Raw genomic sequence first — 14,640 nt, 5'->3', positions numbered from 1 at the left:
AAACAGTGTTGGCGGGGATGTGGAGAGAAAGGAACTCTTATCCACTGCTGGTGGGAATGCTGTCTAGTTCAACCTTTATGGAAAGCGATATGGAGATTCCTCCAAAAACTGGAAATCGAGCTCCCATACGATCCAGCTATACCACTCCTAGGAATATACCCTAGGAACACAAAAATACAATACAAAAACCCCTTCCTTACACCTATATTCATTGCAGCTCTATTTACCATAGCAAGACTCTGGAAACAACCAAGATGCCCTTCAACAGATGAATGGCTAAAGAAACTGTGGTACATATACACAATGGAATATTATGCAGCTGTCAGGAGAGATGAAGTCATGAAATTTTCCTATACATGGATGTACATGGAATCTATTATGCTGAGTGAAATAAGTCAGAGAGAGAGAGAAAAACGCAGAATGGTCTCACTCATCTATGGGTTTTAAGAAAAATGAAAGACACCCTTGTAATAATAATTTTCAGACACAAAAGAGAAAAGAGCTGGAAGTTCCAGCTCACCTCAGGAAGCTCACCACAAAGAGTGATGAGTTTAGTTAGAGAAATAACTACATTTTGAACTGTCCTAATATTGAGAATGTATGAGGGAAATGTAGAGCCTGTTTAGGGTACAGGCGGGGGTTGGGTGGGGAGGAGGGTGATTTGGGACTTGGGTGATGGGAATGTTGCACTGGTGATGGGTGGTGTTCCTTTTATGACTGAAACCCAAACACAATCATGTATGTAATCAAGGTGTTTAAATAAAAAAAAAATTAAAAAAAAAATAATAAAATAAAAAAAAAAAATAAAAAAAAAAAAAGTATTTATCACTGCCGACCTTTCTGACTTGGGTTTTAAAACTCACTAATGCACTAATATTAATTTGTATGTCTTTTTTATTCCTTTAGATTTTGGGCCACTGCTTGTTATGCTTGGGATTTATTCCTGGTTCTGCCCTCAGGGATTACTCCTGACAAGCAGGGGGACCATAAAGAGTGCTGGGAATTGAACCCAAGTTTGTCTTGTGAAATGGAAGCAGATTACTCCCAGTACTATCTGGTGGGGAAGGGGGAAGAAATGGGGTCAATTAAGTATTGTTTTATTTTTTATTTTTTTTATTTTGTTTGGTTTTTGGGCCACACCTGGCGGTGCTCAGGGGTTACTCCTGGCTGTCTGCTCAGAAATAGCTCCTGGCAGGCACGGGGGACCATATGGGACACCGGGATTCGAACCAACCACCTTTGGTCCTGGATCGGCTGCTTACAAGGCAAACGCCGCTGTGCTATCTCTCCGGGCCCATAAGTATTGTTTTAAAATAGAGTAATAAGGATACTTCTATGGTTTTTGTTTTTGTTAGAGAATAAGGAAAGATGCATCATTTTTTTGCAAGATTTTAAATGAATCCTCTACTACAGAAAAATGAACTCTATCCATAGTAGTATCAAATCTTCAGGAGAAATTCAGGACTGAGATGGATTCTTCCCAACATCTCAGCATTTAATAAAAATGTACCCAGAGCTCTTCTAAAATTCCTAGGAAAGTACTATTCCTGGAAAAGATCATAAAAATTCTTGGTTTCTTCTGGATAAAAAGTCATCTAAATTCATTCTAAACTAAATAAAGTTTCATTGGCCCAGTGCTGACTTATTCAAAAGAACTTGACCCAGTGTTGGAGTGATAGTACAAAGGGAGGGTAGGACCTTTGAACTCTGACAGATGGTGGTTCGAATCCCGGCATCCCATATGGTCCCCCAAGCCTGCCAGGAGCAATTTCTGAGCATAGAGCCAGGAGTGACCCCTGAGCGCTGCCGGGAGTAACCCAAAAACCAAAAAAAAAAGTGTTGGTTTCAGGAATGGAATGGAATTTGGGCCAACCACAAGCAAGCCAAGCACCCTTTCACAGTATTATTTCTGACCCCTAAACAAGTATTCTTTCATGCCTTGTACACAGCCAACCCAAGATGGAACCTGGATCAATTCCATATGGTCCCCAAGAGCTTGCCAGGAACAATTTCTGAGTGCAGAGCCAGAAGTAACCCCTGAGCGCCGCCAGGTGTGACTCAAAAACAAAACAAAACAAAAGTATTCTTTTCATTTTTCTTTTGTTTCTGAGCCATACAGTTGTGCTGAGGGCCTACTACTGATTGCACTCAAGGGGATCATCCTGGCAGAACTCAGGGGACCAAATGTGATGTTGAAGACTGAACCAGGTCTACATGCTATATTATCTCTCCACTCTTAACAAGTACTCTTTTGTTTTTTGTTTGTTTGGGGGACACACATAGAGGTTTTCAAGCTTATTCCTGGCTCAATGCTCAAAGATTACTCCTGGTAGGCTCAGGGGACCTAGAAACCCTGGTGCCAATGATCAAAGCCAGGTTGGCCACAAGCAAATTAAGTGCCCTACACACTATAGTTTAAGACCCAAGTAGTCCCATTGGCAACAAATGATAAGGAAGCAAAACAAAATATGATCCTAACAATGCATCCACCTTCAGATATATAAAAATTGTCTTTATATATCAAATATAATTTCTTTTTTTTTTGTCTGTTTTTTTTTTTTGGGGGGGGGTCACACCTGGCAGCGCTCAGGAGTTACTCCTGGCTCTATGTTCAGAAATTGCTCCTGGCAGGCTCAGGGGACAATTGGGATGCCAGAATTCGAAACACTGTCCTTCAGCATGCAAGGCAAACATCCTACCTCCATGCTATCTCTCCAGCTCCCCAAACACAATTTCTAACTGTAAGATAATTTTACCTGGGGCTGGAGAGATAGCATGGAGGTAAAGCGTTTGCCTTTCATGCAGGAGGTCATCGGTTCGAATCCCAGCGTCCCATATGGTCCCCTGTGCCTGCCAGGAGCAATTTCTGAGCATGGAGCCAGGAGTAACCCCTGAGCACTGCCGGGTGTGACCCAAAAACCACAAAAAAAAAAAAAAAAAAAAAGATAATTTTACCTTTCTGAACTCTATTTGTTTGTTTTTGGACCACACCAGCAGCACTCGGGATACTCCTGGCTCTGCTCTCAGAAGTTGCTCCTAACAAACCTGTGGTTATTCCCATGACAGTATACTTCAAGGGTGGAGAAACTGTATATTTCTTAGGCCAAGATAGCTCCCTTTCTAATCTCCCCAATATGTACTGTACCTATGCAAAAAAAAAAAAAAGCATAAATTAATACGTTTTGTTATTGTTGTTGTTTGTTTTGGTTTTTTGTTGTTTGTTTGTTTTGAGCTTTGTCTTGTTTTTATCTCAGGACCATGGTTATTGTTTAGTTGTTGTCTTTATTGCTTTTTGGGTTGGGTTTTTGTTTTTTCTTTTTTGTATTCTTGTTATGTTTTTCTTCCTTTTCCCCTTTCTTCTCTTAAATTGATACTTATAGCCTCTAGGACTCCTCTAATTTTTTGCTTGTTTGATTTTTGCCCCTCCCTTTATTTTTCTTCTTTCCTTCTAACAGAACCATATCACTTGAACCACCTTTTTCTTTTCTTTTTTTAATTTTTTTTTATTATGAGAACAATGATGCAAAAAGGAGAAGGTAAAGTTACAGTGGAAGGACAATTGCCCATAAACAGAGTTCTCAAAAGAAATCCCCTTGTTGACGCCTAAATATTGAACTTACAGTCAAAGAACATTAAGAAAAATAAGGCAGAACCCATGTACAATTACTTTGTCCACAAGTCCCCCAATTGTAGTACATTATAACATTTCTTAGCAGTACACAAAGCAATCTAAGGCCATGAGATTTATGTGACTCCTTAAACATTGAAGGCATAGTATTTTTTTATATTTTCATGCATATTAGTTTAAGTTAACATCAAAAGTTTAAGGTTTTTTTTAAGGGTTAGAGTCAAAAGAACACAGTAAAAACGGTGTTAGAGTGGCAATATTGTTTGCATAGACCCACCAAAATGAACCACCTTTTTCTACCTCACAAATTGGAGGAGAAATAATGGAAGATACCAAGACCAGTTGTATGAACATCAAGTAGAAATAAAAAATGATCAGACTTAAACACCAAATCCAAAGCTAACAGCAACAGAATTGATACCGAATCTACAACAAGCTAGACACAGAGGAGACCACTTATACTAGCAACCCAGGGGGCAAAGGAGGGGAATATGGGAAGCATGCTGGGAATAGGGTTGGAGGGAGGACAACATTGGTGGTGGGAATACCCCTGATTCAATGTCACTATGTACCTAAAATATTACTGTGAAAGATTTTTAATCCACTGTGGTAAAAATAAAAATAAAAATTTCTCATAAAATAAAAAAGAAATTGCTCCTAACAGGTTCAGGGACCATATAGGATGTCAAGTACAGAACTCAAATTGGGAGGCAAATGCCTATCTGCTGTATTATCACTCTGACCTCTCTAAACTCTTGTCAAAAATATTTTCCAGGGGCAGGAGCAGTGGTGCAAGGTGTCTGCCTTGCCTGAACTAGCTTAGGACAGACCGCGGTTCGATCTCCCGGCATCCCATATGGTGCCAGGAATGATTTCTGAGCACATAGCCAGGAGTAACCACTAAGTGTCACCGGGTGAAGCCCAAAAACGAAACAAAACAAAAATTTCCAAATGTGAGTCTGGAAAGAGTCTAGTTATTTCTGAATTAGACCAAGTTTTGTTTTGTTTTGTTTTGACCCATAATATTCAGGACTTTAGTGCTGAGAATTAAGCCCAGCTGGGTAGAAGTCTAGCCAGTATATTTTTAGTTAGCAAAGAAGAGAATTCTCATCAAATTATAGTTTCTACATGGCAAAAGAAACACAAGCTGAAACCAAGACATCTAACTGAATGAGAAAAAAAAAGGATCTATATTTGCTCTAGAGATGGCTGGAGGACCTTATGATGCTGGGGATTGAACTGTATTCAGCTATGTGCAAGGTACATGCCTTACCCACTATATAATACTGCTGGCCCATAATCTACTAATTGTTACCTGGCTTTGCTCTCTCTACCTCCCATCCACCACCTTGTTCTTTACTTATCTTCTTTGCAATTTAGTTGGTAAATTGCCCAGATAATCACTCTCCAGATAATAACAGTCCCTTCCCGTACCATGTCTCCTACACCCACACACCTACTTTTGTTTTTGTGGTATGAAATTTGTCTGTAAGGACCTTCAAACACAATCTGGCATGTGAGGGTTAGTCCCTTCCCGTCTTCGAAAGGACCAATTGGCAATTTTCTTGCTTTTTCTCCTGTGCCAATTTCTCTCTTTACTGGATTATTACATTAGCATGCAAACGTGATTAAATTTCCCCCATTTAATTTTAATTTGGGGGGGCACACCTGATGGTGCTCAGGAGTTACTCCTGACTGGCACTCAGAAATCACTCCTGGCAAGCTCGAGGGACCATATGGGAAGCCTAGGATTGAACCATGATCAGTCCTAAATCATCCCGGGTTGGCCACGTGCAAGGCAAACACCCTACTGCTGTGCTATCTCTCCAGTCCCTCCCCTATTTTAATATAAAATAAAAACAAAACAAGTCAATCCAAGTTCTTTTAGCAGCCATTTTTCTACTCCCCCAAGAGCAAACTGCCTAAATTTTTGCTTTTATGTATTATCTCCGATTCCTTCCTTTTTTCCTTTTCTCTTGAATCTATTCCATTCCATGAATGCTAATCCTTGCACACAGGATCCAAATGCTAATCCAAAAGTCAGTTCTTGGAAGTCTGCATTTAGCAGTTTACCACTTAATTCTTGAATTACCTTCTATATTTGGCTTCCAGTTCTCTGTCTATTTCACTGTCAGTCCTTAAAAGCTCCTGTTCATCTCAGCTGAATTTTGGTGTGCTCCATCCTTAAATCTCACAGTGGGTTTCACTCCCTAAGTGATTGTCATCTTATCTCATCTCATGGTTTGAAATAATGACACATGGTAACACCCTAGCCTCACCCTTCAAATGTGTGGCAATCTCTTGATTCTTGATGCCTACATTTAAGAGTTAACTAAACATCTCTATTAGATATCAAGCATCTTAAACTTTTTTTTGGGGGGGGTTTGAGCCACACCCAGTGGCTATGTGCTCAGAAATCGCTCCTAGCTTGGGGGATGCTTGGGATTGAAATGAGGTCCATCCTAGGTCAGCTGTGTGCAAGGCAAATGCCCTACCTCTACACCACTGCTCCAGCCCCATATTAAACTTAACATGTCTAATAAATGAACTTCTCCAACTCCAAAAATGTTTTTCCTACAATATCCTCTCCTTAAAAAGAAAGACCAAAAAGTTTTTCTACAACTCCATTGTCTCATGCCAAAAATTAGTCATTACTTATTATCTTCTTCTGGTCCTACACTCAAAATACAACCAGAATTTTAACAAGTGCTTTATGCAATCTGGGTATAAAGTATATCTGATATAAGACTTGCAAATAACTTCTTCATTTGGGGGGCAGGCTTTGAGCCACAGCCCCTGAGGCTCAGGAGCTATTCCTTTTCCTGGTCCTGTGTTCAGGGATCACTCCTTGCACGTATTGGTGAAAGGTATGTGGTACTGTGATTGATCTGGAGTCAGCCATATGCAAGACAATTTGCCAGAATACCTGTGCTGTATGTCTTAACAACGCTTTAAAAAAAAAAAAAAGAATTTTAAAAACTCCCTTCGGGCCAGAGAGATAGCATGGAGGTAAGGCATTTGCCTTGCATGCAGAAGGACAGTGGTTCAAATCCCAGCATCCCATATGGTCTCCAGAGCCTGCCAGGAGTGATTTCTGAGCCTAGAGCCCAGGGTAGAGTGCTGCCGGGTATGACTCAAAAACAAAAACAAAAACAAAACAAAACTCCCTGTGGAATTGTGATGGAAGAAGACGTGGTATAAGGTACAAAGGAACAAAATTAGGATCTCATAATGGCTAGGCAATTCCATTATTTGGAAAATACCCCCAAGGGCTCAAAAACACTCCACAGAAAAGAACGTTTGTACTTCTATGTTCATTGTAGCACTATTCCCAATAGCCAAAATGTAGAAACAACTAAAATGTTTACCTTGTATATGGCCAACCAGGTGAAATCCCCAGCATCCCATATGGTCCCCAAATACCACTATTTTTTTTTTTTTTTTGGTTTGGGGGCCACACCCAGTGGCACTCAGGAGTTACTCCTGGCTCTGCACTCAGAAACTGCTTCAGGTCTGAGTAAGCCTCACATTTATACGGCAAATTTAATACCCAACACACCCTGCCCACCCCAAGAAAGAATAAAATTCAAAGCCCTTCTCACAGGGCTCAGTGGTCTGGCCCGCATCCCTTTCACTGTTCATTTGCTGTAGCTAGAGTAATTATCATTCTCTCCCCTCCCCCCCTCTGTCTCTTTCTTTGGTTTTTGGGTCACACCTGGCAGCTATCAGGGGTTACTCCTGGTTCTATGCTCAGAAATTGTTCCTGGCAGGCTCAGGGAACCATATGGGATGCCAGGATTCGATCCACCATCCTTCTGCATGCAAGGCAAATGCCTTACCTCCAAACTATCTCTCTAGCCCCAGCTATAGTAATTCTCAAATATCCCAAATGCCTCTGCTTTGTACAGTCAAGCTTAACTTTTAACTCTCTCTTCCCTTAGTAGTTAATCACCTGCCTGCCTATTAATTATTGATCTCCTCAGAGGGTTAGAAGTCATTTCAGTGATGTTTTTTCGCATTACCCAATTTAAAATTTTGGCACTAGTTAGGACTGAAAAGGAGCCACAATGACGATTGTAGCTGGAAATAATCACTCCTGACAAGAACAAGAAACTGAAAGGAAGTAAAGTGATATGCATGACATGCCTTCAGTAATAGTATTGCCAGAGCGGTGGGACACTTGCCTAGCACAGGGCTGACCCAGGACAGACTTTGGTTCGAACCCCCGGCATCCCATATGGTCCAACAAACCAGGAGCGATTTCTGAGTGCAGGAGCGATTTCTGAGTGCATAGCCAGGAGTAACCTGGGTCACCAGGTGTGGCCCCAAAACAAAACAACAACAACAAAATTGTATTGCAAACCATGGTGCCTAAAAGAAAAAAAGGGGGAAGAGGAGAGAAAAGAAGAAAAGGGGTTGGAGTTATAGCACAATGGTAAGGTGTTTGCCTTGCACGCAGGACGAACCCAGGTTCCATCTCCTGCATCCCATGTAGTCCCCTGAGCCTGCCAGTAGCAATTTCTGAGCCCAGAGCCAGGAGTAACCCCTGAGCAACTCTGGGTGTGGCCCAGTTTCCCGCCCCCCCTCCCCCTCGCCCCCCCCCCCGCAAAAAAGAGGAAGAGAGAAAAGAGAGAACAGCGAAGGAGGGAGGAGTAAGAAGAGGAGGAGGAGGAGGAGGAGGAGGAGGAGAAAGAAGAAAAAGAAGAGGCAGGCTAGGTATGAGAAAGCAAGTTGGGATAAGAGAGCACTTGGAGAAACAGGCAGCCGGAAATAAAATCTGGTGAAGAGATGAGATGTGTTGAAACTTTGTACTCTGTACCTCACAATGATTTAATACAAATAATTTTTTTAAGTTTGGCATTATCCAAGCTTCCTTATCTTAATTTCCTCCAAAGAACTTCTCATGGTAGATACTTCAAGAGGATAAAGGCTTTTTTGATAAATCACTTCTCTCTTTTAGAAATGTCCCTCATAACAGACTAGAAAAAGGATTACTGAGTAAATGGTATCTTGTAAATTTCAGAGGCTATGTGGAAGGATCATGGAGAGAAAGATGAGTAGACAATAAATCAAAAGATCTGAATTTGAATCTGATTACCAGAGTAGGACATAAAAGCAAACTCCAGCTTTGATACTGCATAGTATAAAAGTAGTTAAGTAATCTAATTTGCAAGGTCTTCAATGTCCTCATTATAAACTAAAAATGAGACCATACTTCCCTAGAGTCCTAGTATGGTATCAAGCTTCTGTAAATAATTACATGTTCAATTATTTAGAATCAATTTAATCTTTCGGACAATGCCCTCTGTAAACAGAAAAGGCACTTTAATTATAACAAGGATAAAATATTTAAATTGTCGTTCCTTCTCTATCAAGTTTTTCATTGTCTATATGATTAATGACAAACACTGAGATCCGAATACTAATATCGAACTTCTGGGCATTACAGCTAAAATTATCTTTGCTTTCTATTCTAGGGCCTTAATCCATTCCCTTTTAAGTAAGTAATGAGACTTTCTATCTGAAGATCTGTGGTACTTTTATTTGGCTCTAAAATTTTCCTCCTTCAGGCCATCCTGCAGCCTATGACCAGACAGATGTTGTGGGTTATAAAAGAGACAAAAATGCAGGCTAGTTTCCACAGTTCAAAAACTGAAATGTCAATAAAATGTCAAGACAATCAAAGAATGTCTAGAAAATATAAACCTCAATGATGGTACAGCTGGAAAGTAATGTTTGTTTTTTGAAATATACCTGGCTATGTTCAGGGATCACTCCTGTGCTATATGCTCAGGAAATCATGTGTGGTGCCAGATATCAAAACCAAATTCACCTCCTGCAAAGCAAGAGCTTCACCTTCTATACTATCTACAGCCAGATAACATTAAAAAGGGATATTTAGTGCTCCCTTCGGCAGCACATATACTAAAATTGGAACGATACAGAGAAGATTAGCATGGCCCCTGCGCAAGAATGACACGCAAATTCGTGAAGCATTCCATAATTTTTTTTAAAAAAAGGAAATAAAAGTAATATTTAAAAGAAAGAGGTGGCTCTCTATATTCAATTCTTTTAAGTTACATAACAAATATAAATAATTTATTTAAATTTGCTAACTCATGGGCCAGAGAAATAGTTTAACAGACTTGGCATATGCATGAGGTTCAGGTTTTGAGCACTGGCATCAAATGATCCCTTGAATATGCTGGGTGTGATCCCTAAATAATAAGCCAGGAGTAGCCCCTCTGCCACTGTTGCCCAAAGGAAAAAAACAATTCTATACAGAAATGTTTTAATAATTATTTTAAATGATAGCATTTAGCCCTTATTGAGATAGTAAAGAGAAAGGAATATTTCTTCCCACAAAGGCATTCCGTTCAACAAGGTGTTATTTACAATGATATAACAAACTTCTTGAATGTATTTTCAGGAGAAAAAAAAAGTATCTCCTGATTAAAGAATATAACTCTATGGTCAGATAACACCAGCCTTGTAGAACTAGTTTGCTAATTTCCATTGCCTCCCCATCAGTCACAAAAAGTCCTCAAATTGAGCTACTTTTAAATTGGTAGGAATGTGCCCTAATTCCCATACTATCTCCTTGATGCAACAAAAAATGTGTTTGAGCTAGAGAGATATACAGAGGGTAGGATGTTTGCCTGACACACAGTTGAGTCAGGTTAGATCCTGGCATCCCCTAGGGTCCCCTAAGGACCACCAGGAATAATTTATGAGTACAGAGTTAGGAGTAACCCCTGAGCATCAGTGGGTGGGGCACAAAAACAAGAACATAAGCCAGAAAAATTTAGCCAGGCAGTACACTAATGCCCTCTCTTCCCATTCCAGCTTTTGAAGAAGCAGGAGCAATGTTCACCTTCTTTTTCCATGCTAGACAGAGGGTCCTGTTCCATCCAATGCTCTCCAACCTCAAGCAAGAGCTGCTGCAACCATTCTGCACAAGACCCTCCCTACCTCTTCACCTCACAGACAGAAACCCTCCACCTCACAGTGCACAGATCTCTTGGCCAGCCCAGGGTGGAGGGGGTGGGGTGGGGCTCAAGCTTCAGACAAAGTGGAGCCACAGGACCCAAAGCTAGATCTACTCTAGGCCATTCAGTACTTGTCCTCAGAAGAAAACCTAGAGAAGAGGAGTAAAGTGTAAGACTCTATCAAAAAGAAGCCATTCCTGCCCCATTTTTTGAGGCTGTTCTGTTCCTAACTAGATCTGGCAGTCCTTGGCTTGGGAATCAGAGCCTCTTGAGAATCAGAGCACGGGAAGAAGGAGGTAAGGATTCTGAGGACAGGAGACATGGATCCTGCTGAAGGTGTCTTCCTACTGCTCCTGATGTTGGGTAAGTCTCTGGAGTGGACCAGAAAGGAGAAAGCAGAGGTTTTTGACTCTAGTCAGTATCATAAACCCTCAAGCAATTGACAAAAGAGCAGCAATCATCCATCACTGGCATCAACACTGGGTCTAAAACCCCCACAATCAGTCCTGCTGGGGAGACCCCAGAATATGGCACTTCACTCATGGGGTTTGCCTATGAACAGTGAACCCTGAAAAAGTCCTGAGAAGATCCTGTCTGCCAGGCACCAGGCTCAGGCCCTGGGATAAGCACTAGGCAAATATCCCTCCCTGCACAGCCCTTGCTCAGAGAGCCCCAGGGTCCAAGGCAATTGGCATGAAACAGAATAGTCAAGAAGGGCTTTACTAAGGAGTCATTTGAACAAACCCATAAAAAGGAATTATATGATTGAGCTGGGGAAGTATGAAAAAAAGAATTTCAAGCAGAGGCAACTAGCGTGTATACAACAGCCAAAAAATTACTCTAAGTGAGAAAATTCTTTGGTGAATTGGGATGTAAGAAATGTTACTGGCATTACTATGTTATATTAATAACAGGATGCATCTGCCTTGGATCTTGCCCAAATTCTTCTACTGAAAAGGAAGAGCCACAATTAGGTGAGTGGTCTTTGCTGGAACTGTCTGGAACTGGAACAGTACAGATGAGGGCGGTGAAGGAGGACTCCAGTCCTGGTGTAGGGAACTGAAGGGGGATTGGAGCTTGTGGATGCTGAGAGGCTGGGGACCAGGTAGGCAGGATGACCAGATTCCCACATTTCTTTCTCTTTCTCTAGTGTGTGGACAACGGCTAGCCTCTGGTCGCATTGTGGGAGGTGAGGATGCTTCAGAGGGGGACTGGCCGTGGCAGGTCAGTATTCGCTTTTTAAACTTGCATGTCTGTGGAGGCTCCATCATCAGCGAGTGGTGGATACTGACCGCAGCACACTGCTTTCAAATGTGAGTTTTGCCTGGTTGCTGATACAAAATAAAAAGGCTCTCAAGAAATAACTGAATTATTTCTGAAGAAATAAACAGACAAGTGAAAATGGTAAGATGGGTAGGCAAAGGAATGCCTAGTTTACCTGGAGCAGGGCAGGGCACAGAGACAGAAAAATGAAAGCACCATATTAGAAACTTTTTCAAACTTTTTAGTAAAATCACTTCTCAAATTCTAGTCTCTGGATTTTTTTTTTTTTAAGATTTTGGGCTCACAAACACAATGTCAGCTATCTCCTAGAGCTGTAATAGAGGTTAGTAGCCCGAGGGAAACATCCATATATACTGATATTGCCAGTCAACATCTAGTGGAGACTCAAAGATTGCCACGTACATGTGAGGCCATGAGTTAGATCACTAGTACCACCCCTATGCTGAGTGAAACTGCCACTCCAGTACCACAACCAATTGTGCAATCTCTGATGCTCCATAATCAGGGTATAATCACAACTGAAGTGCATATGCCTTTGGTAATACCAAAAAAATGTTTTGACCCTTGGCCATCCCATAAAATCAAAAGAGAAGGTAAAGGGAAAAATACAGAAGACAACAAAATAATAAACAAAACAAAAAATAAAACAAACAAAAGAATGGAATGAAAATCAGATCAACCTAGTATAACTTAAAAGTAGTTCAGTTGGTTCTTTCTTGTCTAGAGACTTGGTGCTATACATACATTTTTCTGATAGAGGTATGCCCTATCTTTATTTCTCTTTTTCTCTTCCTCTTAGGACCTCGCATTCTTTTCCCTATTCTGTATGGTTGGGATCAATTTATGCAGACCACACAAGAGAAAACATGAAGTATCGTGTGAATAAAATCATCTTACATCCAAACTATCATGAAAGAACTGCAGATATTGCCTTGTTGAAACTGTACCATAAAGTCACATACACTTCTCTAGCCATGCCCATATGCTTGCCCAATGACAAAGACAAATTAACAATTCCACTCCGTTGCTGGGTGACTGGATGGGGAAATACTAGGAATAATATAGGTGAGAATGGGAGTGAAAGGTGGTGTTTCGGGGTTTTTTGTCTGTCTTTTTTCCCCTTCTGTTACCTTTTTATAAACAACAGACCCTTCATGTTTCTTATTGTTGTTGGGTGGGGAGGTTCAGGGCTTATGCCTGGCTCTACATTCAGAAATTACACCTTGCTTGTTCGGAAAACCATATCAAGTGTCGGAGACTGAACTTGGATTAGACAGGAGCAAGGAAACACTCTATCTGCTGTATTTATCACTCTGGCCCCCAGCATCCTTACATTTTAAGCATATCAATTACTATTGTAAATTTTGGGGGGGATTGTTTTGTTTTTGTTTTTGGGGTCACACTTGGCAGTGCTCAAGGTTTACTCCTGGCTCTATGCTTAGAAATCTCCCCTGGCAGGCATGGAGGACCATATGGGATGCTGGGATTCGAACCACAGTCCTTCAGCATGCAAGGCAAACGCCGTACCGCTGTGCTATCTCTCCAGCCCCTATTGTAAATGTTTTTAACAAAACCTGGTCAGCCTACTCAAATTAACTATAAATCCTCAAATAAAATGTTATCATATTTAGTGTTTATCAGCAGCTAGATGAACAAATACACAGAATTATGTCTCTAGGTTAATTACCTCTCTGATTTCAAGTTTTCCCAACACTTCCAGAAGTAAACCTCAAGTACTAAGCCCAAAAGATATCCAAACACCAGTGAATCTAAGCAAAAGCAAAAAGACAGAAAAAAAAGATTTTCTCTTTATTTTTTTGTTTGTTTGTTTTGGGGCCACATTTGCGGCAAGTGCTCAGGGATTACTCCTGGCTCTTTGCTCAAAAATCTCTCCTGGCAGGCTCGATGGACCTTATGAGATGCCAGGAAATCAAACCCAGGTCCATCCCAAGTCGGCTGCATTGAAGACAAATGCCCTACTGCTGTGCTATCTCTCCAGCCCTAGGTTTTCTCATTTAAAGATGTCACAAGTTGGAACTTTAAAGTTTTGTATATAACTTCCATTAATTTAAATGTATTTCAATTTCCTAAAACTACAAATTACCCTTATAATTTTCTTAAATTGTGCAGCGTGATAGTCTGTTGCCTTCTCTCCTTTTTAATAAAAAAAAAAAACTTTTAAAGTTAAAAAAAAAATAGGGGCCAGAGCAATAGCACAGCGGCAGGGCATTTGCCTTGCACATGGCAGATCCACGACTGACTTTGGTTTGATCCCCGTTATCCCATATGGTCCCCCAAGCCAGGAGCAATATCTGAGCCTATAGCCAGGAGTAACCCTGAGCATCACAGGGTGTGGCCCAAAAAGTAAAAAAAAAAAAAAAGAAAAAAGAAAAAAGAAAAAGGAAAAAAGAAAAAAAATTAAAAAATATGAAGCTTGAAAGAACCTAGTATTTCTTTGTTGCTGTTTTTTCTCCTTCACTTATTATCCACAATGAAGAAATGAAAACATGAGATTACCAGGATGAGAAAAAACTGGGAAATAGAGTAACTGTAGAATATTCTTAAATCTTCACTTTATGAAAATTTAAATTATTCTTTATTTAAATATTAAGAATACCTATTTGTATATAGGGCAAATCTCAAAAAAATAGACTTTTTTGTTTGTTTTAAGGCCACACCTGACAGTGCTAGTTTACTTCTAGCTCTTTGCTCAAGGATCAGACCTAGTGATGAACTTCA

At 40.5% G+C, this 14,640-nt stretch overlaps 1 protein-coding gene and 1 non-coding gene across 2 annotated transcripts in view; one reads left to right on the top strand and one right to left on the bottom strand.

Annotated features, from left to right (window-relative positions):
* The window catches only part of SH3D19 (SH3 domain containing 19), a 183,954-nt gene that overhangs the window by 119,361 nt on the left and 49,953 nt on the right, over nt 1-14,640 (bottom strand). The gene's annotated exons all lie outside the window — the stretch shown is intronic.
* Nucleotides 9,530-9,636, top strand: LOC126005586 (U6 spliceosomal RNA). Its single transcript, XR_007494633.1, has one exon. It is a non-coding gene; the product is annotated as a U6 spliceosomal RNA (small nuclear RNA).

The sequence above is a fragment of the Suncus etruscus genome, chromosome 3, assembly GCF_024139225.1.
Source record: "Suncus etruscus isolate mSunEtr1 chromosome 3, mSunEtr1.pri.cur, whole genome shotgun sequence".
Classification (NCBI taxonomy): domain Eukaryota; kingdom Metazoa; phylum Chordata; class Mammalia; order Eulipotyphla; family Soricidae; genus Suncus; species Suncus etruscus.
The sequence above is the reverse complement of the archived record's forward strand: the minus strand, read 5'-3'. Positions and strand labels throughout refer to the sequence as shown.